The sequence below is a fragment of the Amphiura filiformis genome, chromosome 2, assembly GCF_039555335.1.
Source record: "Amphiura filiformis chromosome 2, Afil_fr2py, whole genome shotgun sequence".
Classification (NCBI taxonomy): domain Eukaryota; kingdom Metazoa; phylum Echinodermata; class Ophiuroidea; order Amphilepidida; family Amphiuridae; genus Amphiura; species Amphiura filiformis.
In genome coordinates this window covers 42911824-42927825 of record NC_092629.1, presented here as the reverse complement: position 1 = coordinate 42927825, position 16002 = coordinate 42911824, and the positions used below count along the sequence as shown (strand labels likewise).

At 37.7% G+C, this 16002-nt stretch overlaps 1 protein-coding gene across 1 annotated transcript in view; it reads left to right on the top strand.

Moving 5' to 3' along the window:
- Positions 1 to 1830: 1830 nt before the first annotated feature.
- Positions 1831 to 16002, top strand: part of LOC140146245 (zinc finger homeobox protein 3-like) — a 155565-nt gene continuing 141393 nt past the window's right edge. The window contains 1 exon segment of the mRNA XM_072168027.1: positions 1831 to 2143. The gene's annotated coding sequence lies outside the window, so the exon portion shown is untranslated.

The window sequence follows — 16002 nt, the reverse complement described above, 5'->3', positions numbered from 1 at the left end:
TTAAGTATGAAGTAAGGGCATGAAGTGTGGTTTGTTTGGGGTTTTTTTTTGGGGGGGGTTGCAAAAATATTTCTTACAAAATATTTTGGTACAATATGATCTTGAGTTGGTGTTGTGCAGTAATGTGGACCTATTGCTTGTATGTTCTCTGTATCGCTATTGCTTTTACTTATTGTGGGTGTAAGGTAAATGCTCTTGTATGCTTAGTATTATGGTTTGGTCAGTGGTTCTACAGATCAATTGATTTTAGGTATTTGGACTGGATGAAATTCAGTATGTTCTATGTACAGGTTGGTTTGCTAAGATAGAATATAGGCCTGTGATTTATTATCCTATTCTGAGCCTTGTACCAAGTTTGTTTAGGTGCTATGCATTTTATTGACAAATAAACAACTGTTGACCAAGTTCAAATGAAAGACATTAAAACCAAACATAACAAAGTCCATGTTTCATGCAATAAATGCAGTATTTTTGAGTATTTTGTTGATATTACACCAGCAGCATCAATCTGTCTTGAAAATGGTAGGACATTTAGTCACAGCTGAATAGAACAAAAAAATGACTAATTTCACCAAAAAAAAAGTGGGGGAGGGGGGCATCCCAATGTACCCCACAGGATTGATGTGTTACAACCTGTATCAATGATGTCTTCATAAATTACTTTTTGAAAATTAAAATTTATTTTCCCTTTTCAGGTCACACTATTTGCAGTAAGATTTGACAAAACCTGCAATATGTGACAATTTAAGCCAATTAAAATTGCAAATCCGGAGAAATTGTTTGTCAGGGAAGAAACCTACACATTAATTAAAAGCCATTCCAATATTTTATTGTTTTAGGAATCATTGCAATACCATCATTTCAGAAGGCAAGCTATGTCATCCAACTTCTTTTTACAATTTGAGGGACAAGTTTATTTATTTTTTATCTTTTTTTTTTAACAAACTGGTCCAAAATAATTCCAAATATGTGTTGTTATGTATAAGCCCGTACAGTTAAAATATTTATCTAAAAAGTTCCAAATTCAAATCACCACACATAAATAATTGTCCAATAATAATAAAATAAGTGAGCATTGCTGTCCTTTTCACCCCAAATCTCTGCCTCGGAAATCAACAACCCACTCAGCTGTTAAAAATCCACCAAGCAGCATTATGCAAAAGCATCATTAGCAAAAAAAAATGTAAAATATTGTCTTTCATTGGTAATTTACGCAGAGCTATCTTGCCTTTTCCACTGGCTGTTGATTTGATTGGGCACAGCCAATGGTATAAATGCAATCGTCATTTTCATCATCATCATCATGGGCGTCCATTTCTCATCCAGTACATCTCCTCCTCCTCCTCATCTGATGTTGCTCACCTTCCGCACCGTCCAAACCCAGAAGCCAACGGTGATAATTGGCGTGTACAGTATGCAAAAAAGGTGGGGTTTATTCTAATATGTAACAAGGCTTTCAACACGGCCAATATCCGTTTGGCTTGCTACGGTTTAGTTAGCACCCACTAAGTCCTGGCTACATGATTATAGGAGAGCACACCGCCACGGTCCATACCACCACACCGCCCTTCACTCATTATAGTATCTCCGTGATTGGTGTTGTATGTTAGAAGCTTGCAGTTATTAATTGTTCATTGGTTGGCTATACACAAATGAGGGCTCCGTACTGGCAATCTAACTAAGTAGCACTAAAAAATAAGACAGTTACTCACTCATTGGGCCTAGATTGACTTGACTCTGCTGCATATGGGCGGGATTGTTAGCCTCAGTGCATACTGCCTTGATGAGCTTCAGCTATGCTAGCTCTACACTGAGTTATACTTTTTTTTTTTTTTACACGTTGATGACTGTGTATTCTTACCGTTGATTAGTCAATGCTGTCTAGCTACACATACTGACGGACGAAGCAAGCGAGCCCTGGCTGATCATATTATTATCTCCCACACTACTGTACACGGATTTCTTATATCTTGGATACATACATACATACTATTGTTGTGCTGATAAGTAAGTTGGCTTGCTGTTGTAACTTCTTCACTTTGGCTATACTGTGATTTATACCACCACTACTACATTTTGATATATCAGAGCCCAAGTGAGTGAGCCAGACGAGCCTGTCTACCAGCTAGTCAGTCAACTCAGGGTAAGCAAGACTACTCCGTTTTTTATGTTAGTCCTTGTCTGGGAATTTCTCAACTTGTTGTACGACAAATTTTTTTTCCTATTGGGAAATCCATATACCCATATGTGGGTATGTAGGTTTGTGTGTGCGGTACTGTTACTGGTGGTATAGGGTATACCCCCATTGGGCGACTGACTGTAGCTGTACTGTCGGTGTTTTGAAGTAGGGTTAGGTGTGGGTAGCCAGTGGTTTAGATCCCATTTGTGGTGCCCTGGGGATAGGTGACACTGAGGGTCACAGAACCAAGGACAGAACCCCATAGGCAAGGGCAGTGCATGTTAACATGTTTCTAGGCTAGTATATAGTAAATAGTACACAGTGATAGTAGAGTTGCCATCTGATCGAGGTGACTGAACAGTTGAATGATTGTCAAGTCTCGCCAATTCGTTGGTTCGTCTGTCGGAGCGAGCAATGCCATTCAATTTATCAATGGTTTGGATGTTGGTAAAAGGTTTAGCCAACGAGCTGCGTGTGTACGTATCTGTGTGTACTATACTATATACACGTTCACAGTGCATTGGCGGAGACTCTGTGTATGTGAGATAAAAATAAAAGGTTCGAGTTGAGCCAAGTGGCTGTGCTGTGATTTTGTTGTACGCTGCGTCGTGTTGAATAAAACTTGATGGCGGTGTGAGTATCGTGGGATGTATTTCTCTTGCGCCGACTGACTGACTGACTGACCGGTCAGTACTCAATTTTCTTGAATGGGGCCGTATGTCACGAGAAATGTTTCCACTGACCATTTCATGGATATGTGTGTTTCAAATAAGGTTGAGGTCATTTTTGCTTGTATGCTTCTCAGCTTTTTTTTATTTGGTCTCCCTTTCCGAGTTCTTTGCTCTCCGTTGACAGCGTAATGCATTGAGCTATGTCGGTGGCTAAAGCGGAGTATTCGAGCGGACAATCACTCACAATTGTATTGGTCTTTATAGGGACACACACAAATCACCGCTTGTCTTTTGTGTGTCAAATGGATATTGCTATTGGATTGCATGTGTGCTAGAAAGGATAAAGAAAAGGACGATCGTTTTGCAAGTCCATGGTGGTAGTTTTGTTGGATATCAAGGTTAGCGTCGATTCATCTGGTCATCCTTGTTGTGCTAAATGTTTTCAACTTTTTTTAGGTTTGTAGATCAGCTTGTATCAGCACAATTACTGATTCCGATTGGGAAATGGTCAGCTAGTATAATAAACAGAGGTCTGTACTTGTGGTTTGAGCTTGTGATGGTGGTTGGTGATCGAAACATTCAACAAAACATGTTGCTCATGAGGGGTCAATTACACTCCCATAGAATACTTTCACATGAGAAATCTTGGAATAGAAATTTTATATTAAATTTGTCATAAAATGAGCCCTTAATTAATTAGCAGTTTGCTAATTATGAACAGAAATAATAGAAATTGAGCCATGCGTATGGAAAATTGCTTACGAAATCCACGGTCCATTGTTTAAATGTTAAGAAAATATTACGAAAGCTAATACATTAGTGTGTTATCATCCCTAATGAGGCATGACACATAATTTGGTGCGGTCTTGTGTCCGAGACTGGGGAACCCTATGAATACATACAGATGGAGTGAGTGAGTGATGCGAGTGTTCATGATATTGTAGCCCTTAAAAAAGACAAAAAACAAGAAACAAAACATTATCAATTATCAATTCTAGATTGTCACTACTGAGTTGCAATTCATATGATTGTGGGTACCGGGCCGAGGTCTCCTCAGATATTCCGGTCTCTATAGGTTACAGGTTTCTATGAATGGGTTTCTCATGTTTCTCCGGTCAGCCATTCCTGTGGTTTTTCATTGTCAGACATCCAAATCAGACTCATTTTCAATTAAATGAATGAATAAAGGACCTTGCACATGTTGCACATGTAGAAGCAGTGTTTAATTTTACAGGTGTGGGGACAGATGAAGAACTATTTCAATTGTCCATCTCTAGGAATGTTGCTATTTTAGTGTTACCAAAGTTAATTCCAAGATTTCTTCCTTAAATACCTTAAATCTCAACTACTGAACCAATACTAGGCTTGTTTGTACTCATTTGGAAGCATTTTTCATGTAGATTTCAAATATTGTCATAAGAATGAGAAATTTTGAAATTTTTGAAGATTTAATGAAATTTGGGAGTTGCGTCGTCTGCTGGCAAAATTGTCATTTTAAGGGTTAATGAGGCAGAGAATTTGAACCAATACTAGGCATGTTTGTATACATATGAATATACTCATTTGAATGCATTTTTCATAGATATTTGAAAATCTCAGTAAATAAGATAAGACTTTTTTGTTAATCATAACAATTTTTTACAAACTTGATTCGAAGCAGACAACACTATACAGGAGAATATTTTGAGATATTATAGGGGCTACGTGTAAACAAAATGTGTCTATCTGATCTGCTCTACTGTAAAGACCTTATATCAAGATTCCTACGATTCCGTAAAATCTACCTTGCATAGCTCTATCTATGGTATTTATATGGTAGTTTCACAGACTGCACATATCCTTATCATTGCAGCACTGTTTGCTGAGCAAACAACCAACTAACATAGACTTATCGCGTTGTATAATTAAGCTTACCTATAGCTTTTGTTTGATGATAGGAATTATGCTATTTTTTTTTAATTGTGCGATTTTCAAGTTGTAATTAACTTTAGTAATTAAAAACTGTGAGGATGATGTCGGATGATGGTGGCTTAGATGTAGGAATCTGATGAAATACATTGCTGTAATCAGTAGGTAATTAAACACAACATAATAAATTACTAATTAAGATTTGTAATTAAAGCAGTTGTGTAATTAAACAAGCTGAGTTAACGAAGATTTTAACGAACACAAAGCTCGTTTGATTAATTAGCCAGTGGTGAGAGTCCAAAGGTTTTGTCCATTTTTAATTAACAGCTAATTAATATTTAATGAAGAACAACAGTCGGATGATATTTTTTTCTCTTCAGATTATAAGTTACAGTAGTAAATATGAACAGCGTACTATGGCAGTTGGTTTTGAAATGATGTAAAGCTGGAGAATATATTCCCAAACTAAAACAATACAAGTCATTATTTAATCATTTTATTCCAGAGATCAAAAATTGAAAAGCAGTAAATTCCTGTTTTAATGATTTTCATAACAATTCCACATAGATTGTAGAGCGATTATATAAAATCATAAAATAAAATCCCCACTATTCAACTCTGGAGATAAAAAATGTATAATTATTTATTTCAAAAACACTGAACTTGTGTGTGCTATGCACCATGCATGCATTAAGTTGTAATTGGACCAGACAACCGACTAGGAACACCTGGATAGTTAAAAGGGTGAAGTGATTGACAGGGGCTGGCTAAAAATTGCCACGGCAACCAATAATTTTTTCCCCTTTTCGTCAATTTCAAGTGAGAGGGCAGTAATGCAGTGGAGCAAGCGGTGCTATGCAATAAGACATAGCTTGATGTGGATAGTTTACATGGCACAGTGTCAATTAGCAGGAAAGAATTGATGAGATGAGATGGGTACAGTGCCGCCCGCCCGGGTGTACCACATGGTGTACGTGTATTTTTCACATTGACCAACCAGAGTTATTTTGTTCTGGGGAGTATGTAATGGGGTATAAAGGGGGTGTAGACTGCCCCCTTCGAAAAACATTTTTAAGGTGAATTCAGGTCGGAGATGTTGAAAATCATGTTAAATGTTAGAGCTCGACTTTGAGGGACAAACCATGGTCATTCAGAGCTACTTTCTGGCTTTTTAGGATTAATCTATTCAGGATAAATTACCAACTGAGCTTTTACTCTGTTGCCATGTTTATTACTTATCCATATCAGAATTCAAAGTTGGACATGTCAGTGGTCATTTGTTTTATTTTGCTGTATATTCTTGTGTAATAAATTTGTGTGGAGATGATTACTAGTATCAGAGATCTTCCAAATGACCTGATAAATGTGTGTGTTATACATTTGGATGACTGGAATATCCATGTTAACAGTTGAAACAGTAAAATAGCATTATTCCTCTCCAACAAAATAATTGTTGTCAGCAAGTTGTGAAAGTACAGTGTATGAACAACAAAATGTACTGCACTATAAACCCTGGAAGATAACAATTCATGTGATTATACATGGTATTGAGTACTACCATGCCTGGTGGTATTTCAGTGGTGCCATTTGATCTGTACAACATATTTTAACCAATTGGTTAATTTCAGTCAAATTAGTCGATTAATTTCGGTCAAATTAGTCACTTGCAGTCCCAACCCACATGGGCCCCTTTACAATAGAAGAACCTATGTTAAAAACTGGAGTGTAAGCATTTTGTGTTTTCACTCACACTCATTATTTTCGCAACTTATTATTACAGACTTAGTAATATTCTGTACATAGCAGATGTGTTATACAAAAGGCCAATACAGTCAAGAAAGAATGGACTTTTGGCATTTATTTATGCAAATTTTGTCATGATGAGTCTTTGGTCTTTTGGGGCTCAGTGAAGCAGTAAGGTTAAAACCCAAACCAACAAGTTTAGTTGCCACTGAATGTACAGAGAATCAGTGTAGCAGAAAGAATTGTAGCATGCTTCTGATCTCAATCAAAGTTTACATTAGTTTAGTGATTTTTTTGGCAGCAGCATTATTTTTACAAGCTTTATACAAGAAGTAATTATTTCACAGTTTTGCGGTTTCTCTGTATGGTATTTTAACATCAATCTGATGTCAGATTTGACCATTCAAAGTAGGATTTTTTTTATTATTCTTGAATAAGACGAAGATTTGTAGGTTTATTAACGATTTTAGTAGCACAATTGCTCGTGAACATTTTGTACATGCGAAAATATCACCATTATTGGTTGTCCAGTGCGATAGTCTGAACTGAATCGGGGTCATTGCTAGCATTTCACCTAGTCTGTTCGTTTGTCCGTCGTCGGTTTATTCGCAGAAGATCGGCGTGTAGGAACGCTGCATCCTGGACTTTGCATCGCATATATACTCGTATTGATTTCTCGATGCAGAGTGGAATAATAAGAAAAGGCCATGCCATGATGATTTGTTTGTTTTTGCTATGCTGATTTCACCTATATGCTCCCCAATCTTAATTTATTTGCTTTTTATAAAACGGAAGCAAATCATCGCCAATGTCTAGGTAGTCGGTTTTTTTCTTCTTTCGTATATTCCATGTCGTTGTTTTATACATGTTATCCCTTTGGTTTTATATAGCGTCGAGGGGCCTCAGCGTACTGATTTAATTGCATTAAAACTCTAATACATTTAGCTTTGGTGGGACGTTGATTAAGCACAGGGAAAAAGAGTGCTGGGATTGATTCATTAGCGAGACAAGCAATTATCCCGCACAACGGCCATGCGGCTATTGATTTTTACATCAATTGAAGAACGGCAGACTCGTATATTATTAAATAGGATCTGGCACAAAAACGTCATTCACGATGCGGGCCCAGTTTATTTTAAAAATGGAGCGGAACAATAATCGAAATGGTCTCATATTTTTTCTATACAGCATTCTCATTAGCGGTCTGCTTGTAATCACAGATTGTGATACGGATGTGTATAATAATGCCAATATACCTATTTGCCATTAAAGTAGTAGTTGTGAGGATAAGCTGGACAGCAATATCTCGCCATCTCCGCTCTGCAATTATTTTGTTATGGTCCACATACACACAAATATCTATGCTATTTGCCAGTGGCGTGCGCAGCTCATTGAAAGTGGGGGGGGGGGCAGGATGTTTTTAACGTTTTCCCCTGAATCCCCCGAATGACCAACAAAAGTGGGGGGCCATGGCACCCTGCCCTCCCCCCTTTGCGCACGCCACTGCTATTTGCACTGAACACAACAGCATAGACAGCTGTTTAGTGTGGGAGGGGCAAAGCCAAATTTGGTCCCCATTAGTCAATTTCTCATCCCATTTTTAGTCATTTTAATGATACTTTACTCTTTGCTGTCCCCATGTTCATCCTTGAAAATTTCTGTGGGGGCAACTTCCCCCTTCCTCACCCTTGAAAATTTCTGTGGGGGCAACTTCCCCCTTCCTCACCCTGCCCATGCCATTGACTGAACATTGAACATCTACGTCTATCACAACCAACAAAACGTTGGCAGAGCAATATCATTTTAAGAAATGTGCTAGCACAGAAGCGATACCTTGTGATGAATATATTACACATGAACATACAAAAGCTGAGAATATTATTTGCATACATTTTATGCAAATTTCAGAGAAGACTTTGAAATCTGATAGTGTTGTCAATTTTTGTAATTGATCAGTCATCATGCTCGTATGTTGGGTCATTCAAAGTCAGTGCTTTGAAATGACCATTTCTAATCAATTTCATTGAAGATTATGAGGTCCTGATCAAAATATTAAGAGCTTTGTTTCAAACCGGGTAAAGTCCACACAAAAAGAGACCAAATATTTGAGATAAAACAAGTTTTTGAAAAGACAATTTAGGACAGTCCACTTGTGTCTGTTACTGGACTATATTCATTTGAATATTGTCCTGACAAACATGTAAGTAAAAATGCAATTATTTGTGCAGGATTTACAGTTTTTCTGAAATTAGTACAAAATGGACGTAACTCGGTTAGCAATGCTCTTAGTATTAAGCATCCATGTCCACTCCATTAATATTTAGATTTGTACGTAAAATTGTTAAATTTTGCTACTTTTTACCAAAATGTCTAACTCAGTTTACAATGAAGCTCTTAAAAATTAGCATGTACTTGTCCCATTCATTAATATCGAGATTTGTAATTGTATGTAAAATTGTCAAATTCTGCTACTTTTTACCAACATTTCTAACTCAGTTTGTAATAAAGCACTTAATATTAAGCTATACTTGTCCCATCCATTAATACCTCGATTTCTGTTTAAGATTGTTAAAAACTCAGCTACTTTTTATCAAAATTTTTCAATTAATCAGATATCCATTAAATGTGCATGTACAGAAAGCGTTACAGGCAATATAAGCCAAGCGCTTAAGCGAGCAAGCGCTTAAGCGAGCAAGAAGTGTCCATCTGTTGTCAATCACGCTGATGACCATGCAAGCATAATTAGGACGGGTCATCAGAGGGAGCGGACAGAAAGAGGTACAATCAAAACGACTTCGGACTTGAAACTCAAATAAAGAGCCACAAAGCTTAACCAGTGTGGAACAATCAATAAGTACTCCATAAAGAGGCATAAAACACATTAGCTAAGTTGATTCACCGTTGCATCTCACACGGCCCTCATTTCCGGTTGTATAGTAGAAATACGCTCCTGGTACTTGGCCAGCGCTGTGTCGCTCCATTCGCAATCTTTTTAATTTGGTAAGCTTTTTAGTTTTACCTCTCCTTTATTTGGGTAAGTGGGTGATTCAATTATTGACTAACAGGTTGTACGATGACATCTTTGTGAGAGGATTTGATTTGTGCGAGATTAGTTTGGAAAGTACCGGCACGCTCAGTCTTGGTCCGTACTTGTATGATACTTTCAAAATAGATAATTTTGCATTGTACCTACTAGCCCTATTTATTTTGCAATTGTAAGCTTTCTCTTCTAGATATACATTTGCACATTCATTGAATGACCTTTGAAAATGTGGGTACAAAAACTCATACTCTACAACTTGAGGTCAAATTTTGCACTATGAGTGTTTAATTGAGGTTATTGAACTATGCCATTGGGATGAGGCCATTGTGGTCCATAGTGAGGGACAAAGTGTCACAAATGTGGACCATTATAACATTAAAATTTTACAAGTTGAGTTTGGTCTGGAGAAAATTGATGATGAGGGCTGATAGTTTTCAAAAACAAGGGCGCTAGGCTAGGGCCTGAATAGCCCTTGAATACCTCGACTTATTTCGAACACTGCACACAAGGTATTAATGTGTATTTTATTTTCATAATAGCTGCTTGGAGCGCAAGAAATAAATGTTCAGTTCACACAAAGAATCTGTCCATCTGATGTGTTTGGCTCTGTTCTCACTCAGTTTAACCTGCTATAAGCTTCCTCAGTTTTCCTTTTAGATTTTTTTCCTTTATTTGAAGCACATCTATTTTTGTGAAAATTATAAGAAGGCAATGTTATTTCTGACCATGTTTCTATCTAGACACAGATTTATCAGATTGCAATCAGAGAAAAAAAGAAATCAACTGCTCAGTGCCAGGAGTGGGTAAGGGCAATAGCTGCCTTGTGAACATTTGGCAATGTACACACAGTGTATTGTACTCAACTACACATGACACCTACACATGGCAGCTATTGCATTTACCCACTTCTGGCACTGAGCAGTCGAAATAAGAGATTAAGATCAGTGGTGGTGGAATAATTTTCACATAAGAAATAAACCAATAACAACCTAGCAACCGACGCAAAACTCAAACACAAGCAGAAATTTGTGTTCGTTTTTTTCGAAAAAAAAACACAACCAAAATGCACAATCAGATATTTTTGAAAAGAAATATCATGTAGAGTGACATTTTTTATGCAAAAAACAGATAATCTAATCACCTAAAAAATGTGAAGTTGTTCTTTAAAGCAAGAGCAATCTAAACCGTGACACTACCTAAACGAACGTAAGTTAATCCGAACAATTTTCTTGTTCTTCCTCGTCTTCTCAATCTGTTTTTTTACCTCGTCTATTTGCCAAGAAAGATGTTTAAAAATAGCATGCGCTTCTAATTGCGACTTGTGCGTTAGTATTCTGGGTATAACTCGTCGGGATATTGGATAGTGTGAAAATAATGAGTCGGGAGCGATGTTTTTCTGTCAGGGTTTTTTTACCGTGGAGGATAAGTGGGAAATGGGAGAATCTGATTTGAATCAATGTATACTTGTATAGGTTTGGCATTGAATAAGCAAAGCTTGGGGTTATTTGAATGGGTGGATGGGGTTGTGGGGGAGGGGGCAGATGGGGTTGTGGGGGAGGGGGCAGATTGAACTTGTGGTGATGTGTGCATGAGTTTATTTTTATATCGTCAGATATGTATCTATAATTATTCATAAAGATCAAATTGTATATCTACAAGTGAACTTGTTCAGTTAACCTCGATGGGCTATTCCTATGCCTAGCTATTCGAGTTGAAATCCATACACCCCTTACGGAAGATATAACCTTAATCTCCTACACAGTCATAGGGGGCGTGAATTTCAAATGGAATCGTCCATTCAGGTAACCCCATTTGAAATTTACACTCCCTTTGAGGAAGATTAAGGTCATGACTTCTATAGGGGGTGTGTGGATTTCAACAGCAATAGCCCAAATTTTATACAAGCATATACCGCTGACTTTTTCTTCTTCTTAGTTCTAAAGATACGCCAGAAAGGAATCAACAATTCTCCCTTCCAAAATAATGGTGTTATTCTTTCACAGGAGTACATGTTCTCAGAGAAGCGCATTTTTGTATCGCATTTCAGCTTGAAGCACCGTCAAATGGACATGGGTGCTGATTGCGGCGTGCCAATCGCAGCGTTTTGTCATGACTTCTAAAACCACTAAAAGGATGTATTTGATGCGAATTGAATCGATACGACAATCGTAACACTACACCTCAATCCGGCACCTGCCCGCTCCCCAACATTTCCTGTGTCGCGCAAAAAGGCCTCCCTAGCCAATCCCACCTTTAACTGTCGTTGATAAATGCTCCAACATTCACCATTTGGGAGAGCCTGCCGATAATTTTCCAATGGCATGAATTTTTCACGAAGTTTTTTCTGTTAGTCTTTGAATCCTAATGCGTCATCATTTCTGGCGTATGCATTGCATGTACGACATCCCATGACCAGTATTATTTGTTGAGGTCGTGTGCGTTTAACCCTTTACTCGTAAATACTTTAACCATTTACTCGTAAATACTCATATTGCTTGCACTGGACAAATACAAATGGATATTGAAAAATTACTTACAAGTTTAGTATCACTTTGCAAAAATGACTTTTAATGAGTATTAAAACGTCACATTTTCCCTCCGCAAATATTTCAAAATTTCTTGAAATATACCTTGGAATTGTGGGAAATAAAAGGTCAAGCTAATGCGTACAATTTCACTTTCAAGCCGTAAGTGAATTTTTAACTTGCATGATTTCTGTGGGACTGCATGGTAGGTGTCTTCGATAATGTTAAAGGTATAGATGCATTTTAGCCTTTTTTCCACATTTTTAGGAAAATGTTAATCGATGGGTTGGGCTATTCCATGAAATCCACACACCCCCTATGGAAGACACGGCTATAATCTTCCACACATGCACAAGGAGTGTGAATTTCTAATGGAGCTACCTAAATGGATGACTCCATTTGAAATCTACATTGTGGGAGGTTAAGGTCATGTCTTCTGTAGGGGGGGTATGGATTTCATCAGAAATAAATTATTTCATAAAGTAAAAAAAGTAAAAACAATTTATTATTTGTTTATGTAAACATATTTTCCACGCCTACAGTCATGATTGGTTGTAGTTCAGTGGACTGAATTTAATTTGAATATTGCCATAATTTCTCTAAGTTATAATTTAGAAGAGAAGGGGGTAGGCATGCTCTATTATTTTAAGGGTAGACGAGGTATTGTTGGTCGAAGCAACCTAAAAATCGATTTTTATTATCTAGATCAATATATTATTGAAAATTAACACCTTGATGTTTTGCAAAAGTTAGTTCTACAAATCGTATACTTTGCAAACTTGCTTAATTTATTGTTGTTAATGAGTTATGTACCTCTTACAAGAGTGTTGTTGTTTCAGCCCTCTTTACAACGTAACTCAAGAACCGCAGCACCTATAAAAGTATATCTGTGATATTTTAATTCTTCTACACGCTTCGCTATGAATTGAGCAATGCAGTTTTTGCCAAAGCTCACTACCATTCTTAAGATGCTGTGAACTACCAAATCACAACAGTTTAAAATAATTAATAACCTTAATTTCCTACTTATATAACTCTAATTATTATAGACTAACTGTAATGAGTAAATAACCTAACAAACTTTGCCGATTCTAAACCGAGTATCGCAAGTATTAACACACTACTCAAATTCATTTTACAAGTGTAAATTCTCGGTCATAAATTGAGAACATAACTGAATTCAATCGGGCCTTTTTAGCTTGTGTAAATGTGCTATTAGTTCCTTCAACCTGTTGTATCTGTAGCTCATCCTCTTAGTCTTTCTACTCCTCCAACACGGCAACGCCGCTCAACATCCTCCTGAAACTGCTAGCTCCTTTCACAGTCATACAGGTTATCTTGTATTTAAAAGTGCTTTTGTGGGCACAGCAGATGTCAAACGGGCTGTTTTAGCAATGTCTCGACACTTTCTTCTTCTATCTCAACACCCAATTGCTAACCTGTTACCACCATTCTTTCCTTTTTCTTTACTCCACCACATCTCTCTCTCTCTCTCTCTCTCTTTCTCTCTCTACACGGCATAGCCATGGGCGTCATGCACGATATTTCCCTCTCTACATAGCCCTGTCAGTATCGCTATTTGCCATGCATTTGGAGATGTTTTGCCCAAGTCGCTTCGCTATTGTAGAACTTGACAGGGAGTGATAGTGCGACATAATGAACTTAATATTGGGCATAGACTTGCATTTGGCAGGTGTAATAAGCCCTATAGCCCAGGGAGGTGGACTCGGGATGCTAAAGTGACGAAAATATTAGCGTGGGGGCCCCACGTCCGCTTTCTCACCACCGTTTGATGATTTTGATTATCATCTCGGTCGTGCTTTAACAGTCCAATCCAATCGAAGCTTTCTTTTTTTTAAGTCTCGCTACCCCTTCAGTTTTTTCCCATCACGCAGTACTCCCCCAGGGGGCAAGCATAGGACCTACCCTTTAGCATGACGTTACAATGAATTAAATTTCCATTCTCAATCGTGGCAGTATCTCTCCCCCGTGCAACTTGTCTCCTCGGGGTCAGACCGAAAGAGCGAGCTCCCTCCGTTGCATGTTTTTCGTCTTGTTAAAGCAAACGGTGGTTTAGAGCATTGATAACGTGCTAGAAGAGCTTAAGATTCATCATGTACGGAGTTTATTACGAACAAAATCCTTTTCTCTTCCCTCTCTCTTGCCTGAGTAGTCGCTCCGAGGGTGAGCTATAGTGTTCAAAACACCATTAATGCCGCAGATGTTGGGAGGCTCCGCGTTATGATTAAAAGGGGAATAAATACAAAAAAAATTGGCATCACATCCACCAGGTATATCGGTTGCCGTGGCAATATCCGCTTCCGCGACAATTGGTGGGGGAAGATGCTCAGGGCTGGTCAGTTTCAGATCAGTGCAATTTAAGATTAAGATAAAGAAATATTCGCAATAGAAAATACTTGTTTGCAGGGCAGCGTCTCTTGCCAGACATGGCATCGGAATTGTACTATCTTTATTTTCCGCCCCTTCTTCGTTGCTTGATTCTAATTTGTTTCAGCGGATTGAGATTTCTGGAAGCCATATTGTAATTTGTTGTGTCTTGGGAGGTTTATTAAACTTGTTAATATCACAGAGAGAGATCGGTACAGAGGTGCAATGGATGTTGTGTAATTCAAAATTGACTGAGACAGAAAATTGCTTGGACTGAAATTCTGTCCCTGTTGAAATTGTACGTGGAAAAAGAAATTGATACAAAATTATATCCGTATGCTCATTATTGCAAATTATCAGCATAAGTATTTATTATTAGGGCTAGGATGTGGATTAGGTAGAAGAAGTTTAGAGCTAGGATTTGGGTTAGGTAGAAGTTTAGGGCTATGATTTAGGTTAGGTAGAAGTTTAGAGCTAGGATTTGGGTTAGGTAGAAGAAGTTTAGAGCTAGGATTTGGGTTAGGTAGAAGTTGTGCTAGATTGAAGTGTAGAACATCAAAAGAAGGAAGCGGAGACCCGGTCTACTATTAATGCTCTGCATGCTAGCCATAGGCTTCAACATATTCAGTCCCAAATTTTGAGATATGTTCTCAAAAATCAAGAGCTATCTTAAGAATCACTGAACCAATACTGGGCTTGTTTGTACTCATTTTAATGCATTTTTCATGCTAATTCCAAATATGGTCATGAAAATTTAGAATTCTGATATTTTTAAATTAAAAAAAAAATGTGGAACTTGTTGTCTGCAGACTAGTCAGCACCCGCATAGAGATAAGTTTTTTTATATCTCAAGAACATCAGTCCAATCTTAGACTAGCTCTAGTCCCTCGAAGGGGGGGATGCGCGCGAAGTGCGTATGGCCACGAAGCGGCCAACGAGGTGCTTGCTTGACATTTTGTAATGTCAGAGAGGGGTTGTCATGGTCCCATACAGGCTATCCAATCTAAGAAGAGTATACTGATTATAAACAAAGAAATAGTACGGTACTCAAACTATTTTTAAAAATTGATGGTACAGTAGAATTTTAATGCAGGGGTAGCCTAAGCCTGTCATTATCATCATGTGGTTATAGCAGTTTATAACATCAATATGGTAAAAATCCAGACTGTATTCAATATGAGCTAAACTTGGATTATGGTCTTAATGAAAATGAGTCATTTCTTGAAAACTGGGCACTTTTTGAAACAGAAAGCCTCTTGTATCAGCATGACCTAGTAAAATATCTAAATAACAAAGTATGCTATACTTTCACTTCAGGACCAATTAATGCCAGCAAAAAAAACTTGGCACACTGCTAAATTAAGAAAATAAATACCAAAATGGATTGAATAATGGAATAAATACCACATAGCTTTCTGTGAAAGGGTAGAAATGAAGCCAGGAAGTGAATAGGGTCGTTGTTCTGTGCACCCACTCTTACTGCTGAGATAATGAGTTAAATATTGTCATTAATATCAAGTTTTACTGATCGGCTAAATTATTTGG